We start from the raw sequence: 9,331 nt of genomic DNA on the forward strand, positions 1-9,331 counted from the left end.
ATAAAAATATACAATGGGAGAAAAAGCACACTCTCTTTAATTTCTTTGGAGTAGGATTTTAAAGTAACAGATTCTAAATTTGCTATGTTTTGCATTTCTTCTCTCTGCCATAAAACCTACAAAAGTGGTGTGATTCTAACAGACACAGTAGATGGCGCTTTAGACTTAGTTTTCAAAGAAACTAGTACTAGAGGGAAAAAGAAAACTAAAGCACATTTTAACTGGCTTTTTTTTCACCACCAAAACAATTTCATCTTAGAGTATGTGCCTCTAAGAAATAAGGGGTTTTTTTGACAGAGCTGGATAATAATTTTAGCAAAAATAAATCTCCCATTGCTATGTTTGTGCCAGGTTTGTCACTTGGAAAGTATTAGTTGTGTTTTAAGCCACAAATATATAAGGAAGTTATTTTCTTTCAAAACATTGCCTTATTTATGAGAGTTTCCCCCCCCTTTGTCTCTATATTTGATATTTCTGCTTCTAGTTTTTTTCCCCTTTATTATTATTATTTATTTTACAAAAATATGGTCACAAAATTAATTTGAGTCACATCAATTTATAATGTAGTCAAATTTAAAAATTCAGCTGTGTTCATTCTAATAGGCCTCAAAACATAGGTCTACATTAAATGATAGTTATAGTACTTTTGTTACTACCATACTGTGTTTTATGTACTTGATCTTATTTAAGCTTAATGATAACTGTATAAAGATTATTATTCCCTTTTTTTAAATAAATAAACTGTCTCAGGGATATTTAGTAACTTGCAAAGCTCACATACAAAGTGGTTGAACTAATAGTTGCTTTAAGAGTTTTATCAGTGCATTAAAGTTGTATTTTTTGACTACCTACTGTGTGCCAGGCATGCCAAGCACTAGGCATAGTATAGTTTCCAAAACTGACCAGGTCCCTGCCATTATAGACCTTGCAGATTATGAGATACTTGATAAAGTCTTTGAAATCTACAGGATTGAGAGTAAGTCATGGAGTCTTGAAATACGAAGACATATTTCAGAGTCACTGTGATTGTTGGATCACAGTGAGCCCTTTCACCAAAGAGAAAGAATCATATCTAGCTTGACCATATAACTATATTAAAATTTTTACTTAGGTATACTCATTGTAGCCAAGGGAAAAAGCAAGATCTCCGTTTTCTCTCCAACTCTTGACAGTTAAATCATAAAATCAACAATAAAAAGCAACATAAGCTAAACTGTCTTCCAGATAAGAATCAGGAAGAGTAAGGAAAATATGAGTATACTAGAATGTCAAAATTTTCCATTGGTTAAATGGTATTAAAATGTCTAAAGCAAGAAAGTGTCAGTCAGTGGGAGTCTGAGAGAATAGTGTAGTTTGTGCACAATAAAACCGTGGTAACTTCTAGATAGTTTCACCTGTGCCGTTTGATGAAACCTTTTGGTGTACAACCAGGCTAGTGATACCCCAGATTGCCAAGTAGCTCTTTCATCTTGAGACATTTAACATTTTTCTTTTAATTGACTTTTCTTTGAAAAGTTTCACTGTATTATTTTTGCATTGATCCCAAGCTCCAGTGATAAAGAAGGTATGTAATTGATGAGGAAACATAGACCAAATTTAAAATGAGGCCTATGACTAGGCTTCAGTAAGTTCATAGAACTCCTGAAATTGTGTAAACTTTTATCTGTATGTTTTTAGGAACAGTACTCTTGGAAGAAAGTCCATAGCCTTCACAAAATTCTCAGAGTTCTATGAACCTTAAAAGGTTACGAATTGTTGTAATTAGGACTTTACCCAAAGTGGTCTGCTAGATTCACTCCACTTCAGGATCATCAAAAGAGAACTCTCTTCCCAAATAGGCATCTTAGGAGGAGCTGTTTTGGTTCCTTTTAGGGACTGCAGTTTTGGGATTCTGAGTGAATTTGGCATTTGAAGGTATGTATTTAACAATAGAGTTTTGGAACTCTCACCTCTTAGTAGGGTATCCTGATTTGAATTCAGCAATACCTTTTGGGGAATTTGAAAATGCTTCTTTCCAATTCAACCTTTTAGTCAGATGAATGGCTATTTTTAGAATATGAAATAGAAAGTAGTAGGAAAGGGAAAAAGTTGTTAGATCTCAGTGGAATAAACAAGTGAAGAAATTAATTCCTAAATCTTAAATTTCATCACAGGTTAAAAGAGTTCCTTTAGATCAGACAAAAGTCTTTGTGTGTCATTTAATAATACCAATTGATTTTGCACTTCTTTTTTGACACAGGTTTAAGTTGGGGAGGGGATGCATATACTTTTCTCTTCCCTATCACCCATCTTGTCCTTCTCTTTGCAGATACTCTGCTGAAGAACAGGTAGTTGTGACTTAAACTTATACAGTTATTTATTTCTGATTAAGCTGTTACCTATGGTTCTAGATAGAAGAATCAAGAAGTAAAATTAGATTTCTTAAATTGTTGTATTTAAGTCCCTTATTTTGATCTAATACTTTTGGATTAAACAGTGATCTCTTAATACTAGCCCTGCACACATAATAATAGTACCTACCAAGTAGGGTATGGTGAAGATTAGACTAAATAATAAATGTAGTGTTTGGTGTAGTGTCAGGAATTTAGTAAGTGCTTAATAAGTATTAGCTATTGCTATCATTATCACCACCACCATCATCATCATCATCATTGACAACACATATGTTATATGTACTCATGACTGAATGTACAGCATAAAGCATAAATTGTAAAATCACCCAGAGACATATAGGAATGGGAAGGTCAAGTTGATAAGCCTCTTTTTTAGAGGAGGAGGTTATTCCAGGGGTTAGGAGAGAGTTTCTTGCAAGGCATAGTTAGCTTTCATTCGTGGATTGATGGTAATATATGTAGTTCTTTTGATGTGAGAAAAATGTAATGTTGTCAAATCGATTGTAAGTTTCACAAGGGGAGGGACTGGGTTTTACTTCTTTTGTTTCTTTAGCTCCTGTTTTAGTGTCTGGCCCATGGTTAGTGTTCCATTAAATATTTGTCTTCATCTGTCAATGTTTTCTTCTTTAGTTTCCAAAAATAGTTCCTGTTTCTATATTCAGAATTTCTTCTGAGAGAGTCAAATCAGTAATGTGACTCTTTTAGAATTATTGATTAAAATACAGATTTTTTTGGAATAAGCCTGTTTTGTTTAAAGCAAATTACTTGGGAGACAAAACTTAATTCAACATAAAAACATTCAGGCTTAAGACTTTTTTTTGTAGAAAGGCAAATATTTGGTCTTAAACCCGAAAAACTTTATCTTCATTCGTGTGTGTATCAGGCAATCACTAATGTTTAACACTTAAGCATTGTGTTTAAACACTTGTGCCCTGGTGTATTTATGATAATGGAAAAATATGCCGCCTAAAAAGCGATGTCTTTAGTAAGATATTTAAGAAATACTCTGTACTTTACTCTTCTATGTTAAAGAACTTTACATAGCCCAGCAAGACATTTACAACTACAAGAAACGTGATATTTTTCAGAAATGAGTACTAATAGTAAAGAAGTATGGCCACTGTGACAAAATTAGGTAAATAGTTGTTCCATCTGTTAAGGATAAGCTCTCTGTCTTTGGAGTTGTGTTTAGAGTAAGTACTAAATTGGACATACAGGTTAGTATTTTTATTGCCTACTAGAGTCCGACATATATAGGCCCAGAGAAATTTTGTTACAGTTCACAGAAACATTGTAGATATGACCCTTTTGAAAAATGGACTCTCATGAGGCTTGGCTGGTTTCAGGCTCACCTAAGGTTGAGTTCAGATTAGGGGACATTTTGAACTTGTTTGGTTGTCTCCTTATTTGCTACAAATAAACAATGAACTCTGGACATCATCTGGGACAGAGTAGAAATAGTACAGATCTCTTGCAATAGGAATTGGGGCTGGAGTCAAATGCTACTCAGCATTCAGTGTTACAGTATTTTTGTTTTGGGACCAAATTTGCTTACCGTATGTGTAGTTGGTAGCCTGTGGTTTGGTATCCATTGAAATATACTATCACTCATTTGGTCTGGAGTTGTGTGAAGTTTGCAATAATATCATCTGGTTATCAAAGGGCTTTTGGTCTTTTTCTTTCTTCTATGGTAGTCTGCTATTGTCAAGTGAAATTTTATGAACATTTTCAGAAGAATAGAAATTGAATATTAAATTATTTATTAACCAAAATAAGGCAGCTACCCTTAGCCTTTAATGTAGCATCCATTTTTTTGTAAAGCTTATGGTCCTCTTGGTTTAAAAGGCTTGGACAGAGAGGAGTGAGAATGGTCAAAAGTTTTGAAATTGGAAAGTTGAGACCTGTCTCCTCTTGGTCATATGATCACAAGAGTCAGAAAAGAGTGGGCCTCTTTATCAATGGGAGAGAGTTCAAGTTTATCTGAATTTAGAATATTAAATTATATTTTAGCCATTGTAGCATGTTTTTTTAACTTATGTAAATCATAATTGGCTTTATACTATTCTGTTGTTTTGTGAGGTGATCTCATGTGGCTACCAAGTTTATAGTTAACCCTGAAGGTACCTCATTCTTATAAGGGCACCTTCTATAGTTTATTGTTTACAAAATAAACCACGTTTCTTCCCCTGTCTTATTAAAATGATGGAAGCATTTTCTATCGTATGGAAACATTTCTGCACCTCTTGTTCTTTTGAGCAAATAAGCCTATGTGATTTACGAATGTTGGTAAAAGCAATAGATATTTCCAAATGCGTTTAGAATAGTCAAACTAATAGACAGGTATTAAAAACAGTTCTTCATTAGGATAAATGAAGACCAGAATGAATAAAGTAATAGTCATTCTTTCCAGTGTTTTAATTCCAGAATTTCTTTAACTTTTGTTGCTCCTGTAATTTTTGTTACTCCTGTAATACTGGTATCATCACAAAAGATTCAACAGTTATCTCCTCAGGTAACCAGATGTGGCCCAAACCAAAGGCTCCTTGTCTTCATTTATACAGAAAATGAAAACTGGAAGTTAAAAAAAGTCCAAACTTTTGAAAGTATCATTTTAAAGTATCATTGTCAATAACAAAGTACATACTAGTGTGAGATTTTAAGCAGATAAAATCTGTGCATGGAAGAATGAACGAAGTGTTTCTGCAGTATTAACAAAGGATAGCTATGTGGGAGAAGTAATATTAAACTTTGTCATGCATTCTAACAGTGTACATGAACAGAGCCAGAGCGCTTATAAAATACGGTAACATCTCGCTGCAATTAGATGTGCATCCTGTGCTCTAAACTGGTTCCTAAATGACGTCTTAAAGTTCGTCCAAGAACATCTTTTGAGGAAGGACAGATGGTATAGCTGCTGTCCTCAAGGAAAAAATAAGTGACATTACAACTTTATATTAACCTTAATGAGGTGAAATCATTGGTAAGGCTGAAAAATTGGTAAGAAGGAGAAGAAGGAGGAGGAGGGGAGGAGGAGGAAGAAGGAAAGAAGCTCTTCAAGAAATAGAAATAGTTGAGGACATTAGGGTCTGTCTTGTCAGGAACACTGCATGTAGTGAGATTTTTGGCAGAGTGCAACTTCAGAGCTCTCTGAGAATTCTAAAAGCAAAAATTGTTTTCTCAACACAGAATTATTTCTGAATCAGATGTTCTTTGGCATCTTAAACTGAATGTCTATCATTACATCAGCTGTTTTGTGAGACTTCATTAATTCAACACATATTCTAGTTCTGTCTACTATAGGATACTATGCTAAGCATTGCAGAAAGAACAAAATGATTAAGATATTGTTTCTGTCCTCAGAGAACTTATTATCTAGTAAGGGGGAGAACATAAATATACAAACATCTATAGAACAAAGTAGAATGAACCATCCAAGAGGACTCTGTAGACAGACAGATACCAACGTTTTGTCAAGATGAATTCTTCATGAAAGAGAGGCATGTGAACTGGGCATTGTAGCATGTTCAGGATTTGAATGGATTAAGATGGGATTGGGGGAAGAGTTAGGCTTTTGACAAAGAAAACAGCATGAGCAAAGATGGAGCAGAGGGGGAGATGTGGACATATTTAGGACCAGGGAGTAGCTGAGGTAGGGTGAAGTATAGATTTTATGGAAGAGAATGGTGGGAGATAAAATGGGAAGTAAAGCTTGGAGCCAGGTCATGAAAGGTTTTAAAAGTGAACTGAAGATTTTGAACTTTATTCTCTAGGCAGTGGGGAGTCCATGGAGGCTTTTTAGCAGTGACAGGATAGGAGCTAATAGCTATGCTTTAGGATGATTAACTGGAAGGATAGAGTGAAGTGGAGAGAAACTAGAACTAAGTATTGAAATTAAGAGGCCATTGTAGAGGCCCAGGTGAAAAATAATAAGGGCCTGACATAAGGTGTGGCAATGGAAATGGAAAAGAAAGGCGAAACATTTGGTAGGCAGAATCAGCAGAACTGAGCCATGACCATATGTAGAAAGTAAAGGCAAAGAGAGAATTCGAGGAAGACTTGCATCTGGGAACTAGGGCAGTGGTGGTGCCATTAACAGAAAGAAGAATATTGAGAGGATGAGCTGGTTTGGGGAATTAGGAAGATCAGTTAAATGCTTGAGATGAATATGTAGGGACGTCTAAGAATGGTAAGGAAGAGAAGAGAAGATAAGATTGAAGATGAAGCCTTAAGAAATACATACCTTTTTGGGTTTGAGTAGAAAAGAAATTAGCAAGAGTGGTCAGAGAGGGGAGGAAGAAATCAGGACACTGTGCTATTAAGAGGTCCCCTCATGCTGTATGACCTTGTTTTACTGCAAGTGCTGCAGTTTCTACTGTCCCTGCAGTCTCTATGCACTCCCCAAAGAGCTTTCACTGTGCAATGAATGGCCTTTCTGCCAAAGAAGCACTTCCAGAATTTCTGGGAAATCAATTACAATAGCCCTCTAACTTGAGTTAATTCCGTTATTCTTTCTATTTAAGCGTCACAGAAGCTGTTATGACTGACATCAACAGAAGGGTACGAGGATTCAGAGGCTTACATTCTCAGTGCCAAGATTATATACCATTCTTGAGCTCCCCTCACAGATGAGATTCTATGTGCTAATTCTCCTGTCAGGACAGGCTCAGAGAGTCTGTTGCTTCTTTCCCTGGATCTTATGAGAGAGGGAAATGATAGCAGGCATTTTGTGGCTTTGAATGCTGGCTGTCATGTTTGCTCTCTAGATCAGTATGTGACTTGGAAACCAAGAGGTGAAAGAATTTTAGTGAGTTTAGTCAGTGGTATCATATGCTCTACAGAGGAGGAAGTAGGTGAGGATTAAGAAAGACCACTAGGTTTGGTGGTTTTGAGGTCACAGATGGTCTTTGAGATAATAAGTTTAGTACAATGATATGGGTGGAAGAATCCAGGAAGTTAAAGAATAAGTACATTATAAAGAATGAACTTAACTATTGTAAACTACTCTTTCAAGTGTTTAGGAGATGAATGGAAGTAGAGAGATGAAATGTTAGCTATGGGAGCATTAGGGTGAAAGGAAGGCTTTTTTTTTCTTGTCTTTTTTTTTTCAGTGGGAAAATGAACATATTTGTAGGCAGAGGTAAAGGGGCCTTTGGAGAAAGAGAGAAGGTACTAGAAAGTAGGGGATTGCTTACTGACTGACAGATCTTGGAGGAGTCTGGAAAGAAGGAGATCAACTGTAGGGTTAAGATATTGACATTGGGAGGGAATATTTAGAGATAAGTGGAGAAAGCGGACAAAAGATGAGTGGAGGTACAGGAGAGCTTTCTGGTAGAGGGGACAGATGCTGAGGGAGGATATACCACATGGCCTCAGACATCTCATTAAAGAAAGTAAGGCCATTTGCTAGGAATGAGGAGAGAGGAGAGAAGATGTGGCGTTACAGTGAGAAATAGTTAAAATGAAATAAGTTGTTGAATTTCAGTGAGGACACAATTGAGGATAGATAGTTATTTTTATTTCTTGCCTTTCTCTAGGAAAATTCATGTCTTTTTGCTTAAAAGGACACAAGAAAGTTCCATGAAAGTTTGCACTCAGAAATGTGAAGGATTTTCTTGTCAGCAAATTCATGCTGATGCACATATCTTAGATCCTGAAGTATAAATGATGATGATACTGTTACTGCTTATGGCTGGATCATAGAAAAGCCATCTACACTTAGGACTTGAAGATACTTTTAAGTGTTATAAGAACATAGAATCTCTTCACGGTCTTGTTCTAGGAATGCAGCTTGGGATTTCACCAAGCATATCTTTGCTGTAACTCAGTGGCATGGTTTTGCATGACACAGTGTCTGACTCCTCTTGTTTCTGATTTCTTCTGTTTCATATGAAAGATATTTCTCTAAGTTTGGAAATACACTAAATCAAGAAATAGCTTACTGTGTAAAAGATGTTTGACTCAATCCAAGAAGACGTTTAATTTTCAGAATTTGTGATGTTAAAAATAAAACATTACATATAGATATTGCTGATAGTTTGGAAAAGTGAGACATTAAATTCTGTGTGGCTAACATTCATTGCATTTAATGAGCTTGACAAACATCTACAGAACAAAGCAGAATTCAGCCATCTGAGAGGACTCTGTAGATAAGACAGATCCCATCCTTTTTTGTCAAAAGGATGAAGGAGAGGTACATGAACTAGACCATATAGCACATGGAGAATTTGGACAGATTAAGATGGGATTGGGTTCAGAGCTAGGCTTTTGGCAAAGAAAACAGCGTGAGCAAAGATGGAGCAGAGATGTGGGACATATTTAGGAGCCTTCTTTTGTTAGTTCCTTTTCTGAAGGTAAAGACTTTAGGTAGCTGCTTGATCCTGTGGAAGACACTCAGTCCAGATAACATACATCTTTTTTTTGTTTTGTTTTACTTTAAGGGTAGTTGTCTGTTTTTTAGTTTTACCTCCTACTCTTAAACTGGAGAGACAATAAAAGAGACACCAAAGTCTTTCAATTTTAGCGGTTGGTATCTCCATCCAGTTCAACTGAACAATGTTTTTAAATACCTAGTATAGATAAGATGATGATGAACAGGATAAAATTCCTGTCCTCAAAAAGTGCATACTCCGTTAAGAGAAATTTAACTTCAGAAATTTTAATTATTTGAGCAAACTGTGCTGTAATGTTCAATATATTAAACAATATAAGCAAACCAAGTCATGCATATTTTATATTCCCAGTGTGATTTAGAGCTACACTGTCCAATATGTTAACTATAGCCACATGTGGCTATTAAAATGAATGAAAATTAAATAAAATAAAAAATTTGGTTGCAGTAGTTACATTTCAAGTGCTCAGTGGCTGTTATACTAGAGAGCACAGATTCTGAACATTTCCATTATTGCAGAAAGCTCTGTTGGGCAGTGCTGCTCTAGAGG

General features: G+C 35.7%; 1 protein-coding gene across 16 annotated transcripts in view; it reads left to right on the forward strand.

Annotated features, from left to right (window-relative positions):
- Positions 1–9,331, forward strand: part of RAD51B (RAD51 paralog B) — a 672,310-nt gene that overhangs the window by 98,479 nt on the left and 564,500 nt on the right. The window lies entirely within an intron of this gene.

The sequence above is a fragment of the Equus caballus genome, chromosome 24 (genome assembly GCF_041296265.1).
Source record: "Equus caballus isolate H_3958 breed thoroughbred chromosome 24, TB-T2T, whole genome shotgun sequence".
Taxonomy (NCBI): Eukaryota; Metazoa; Chordata; class Mammalia; order Perissodactyla; family Equidae; genus Equus; species Equus caballus.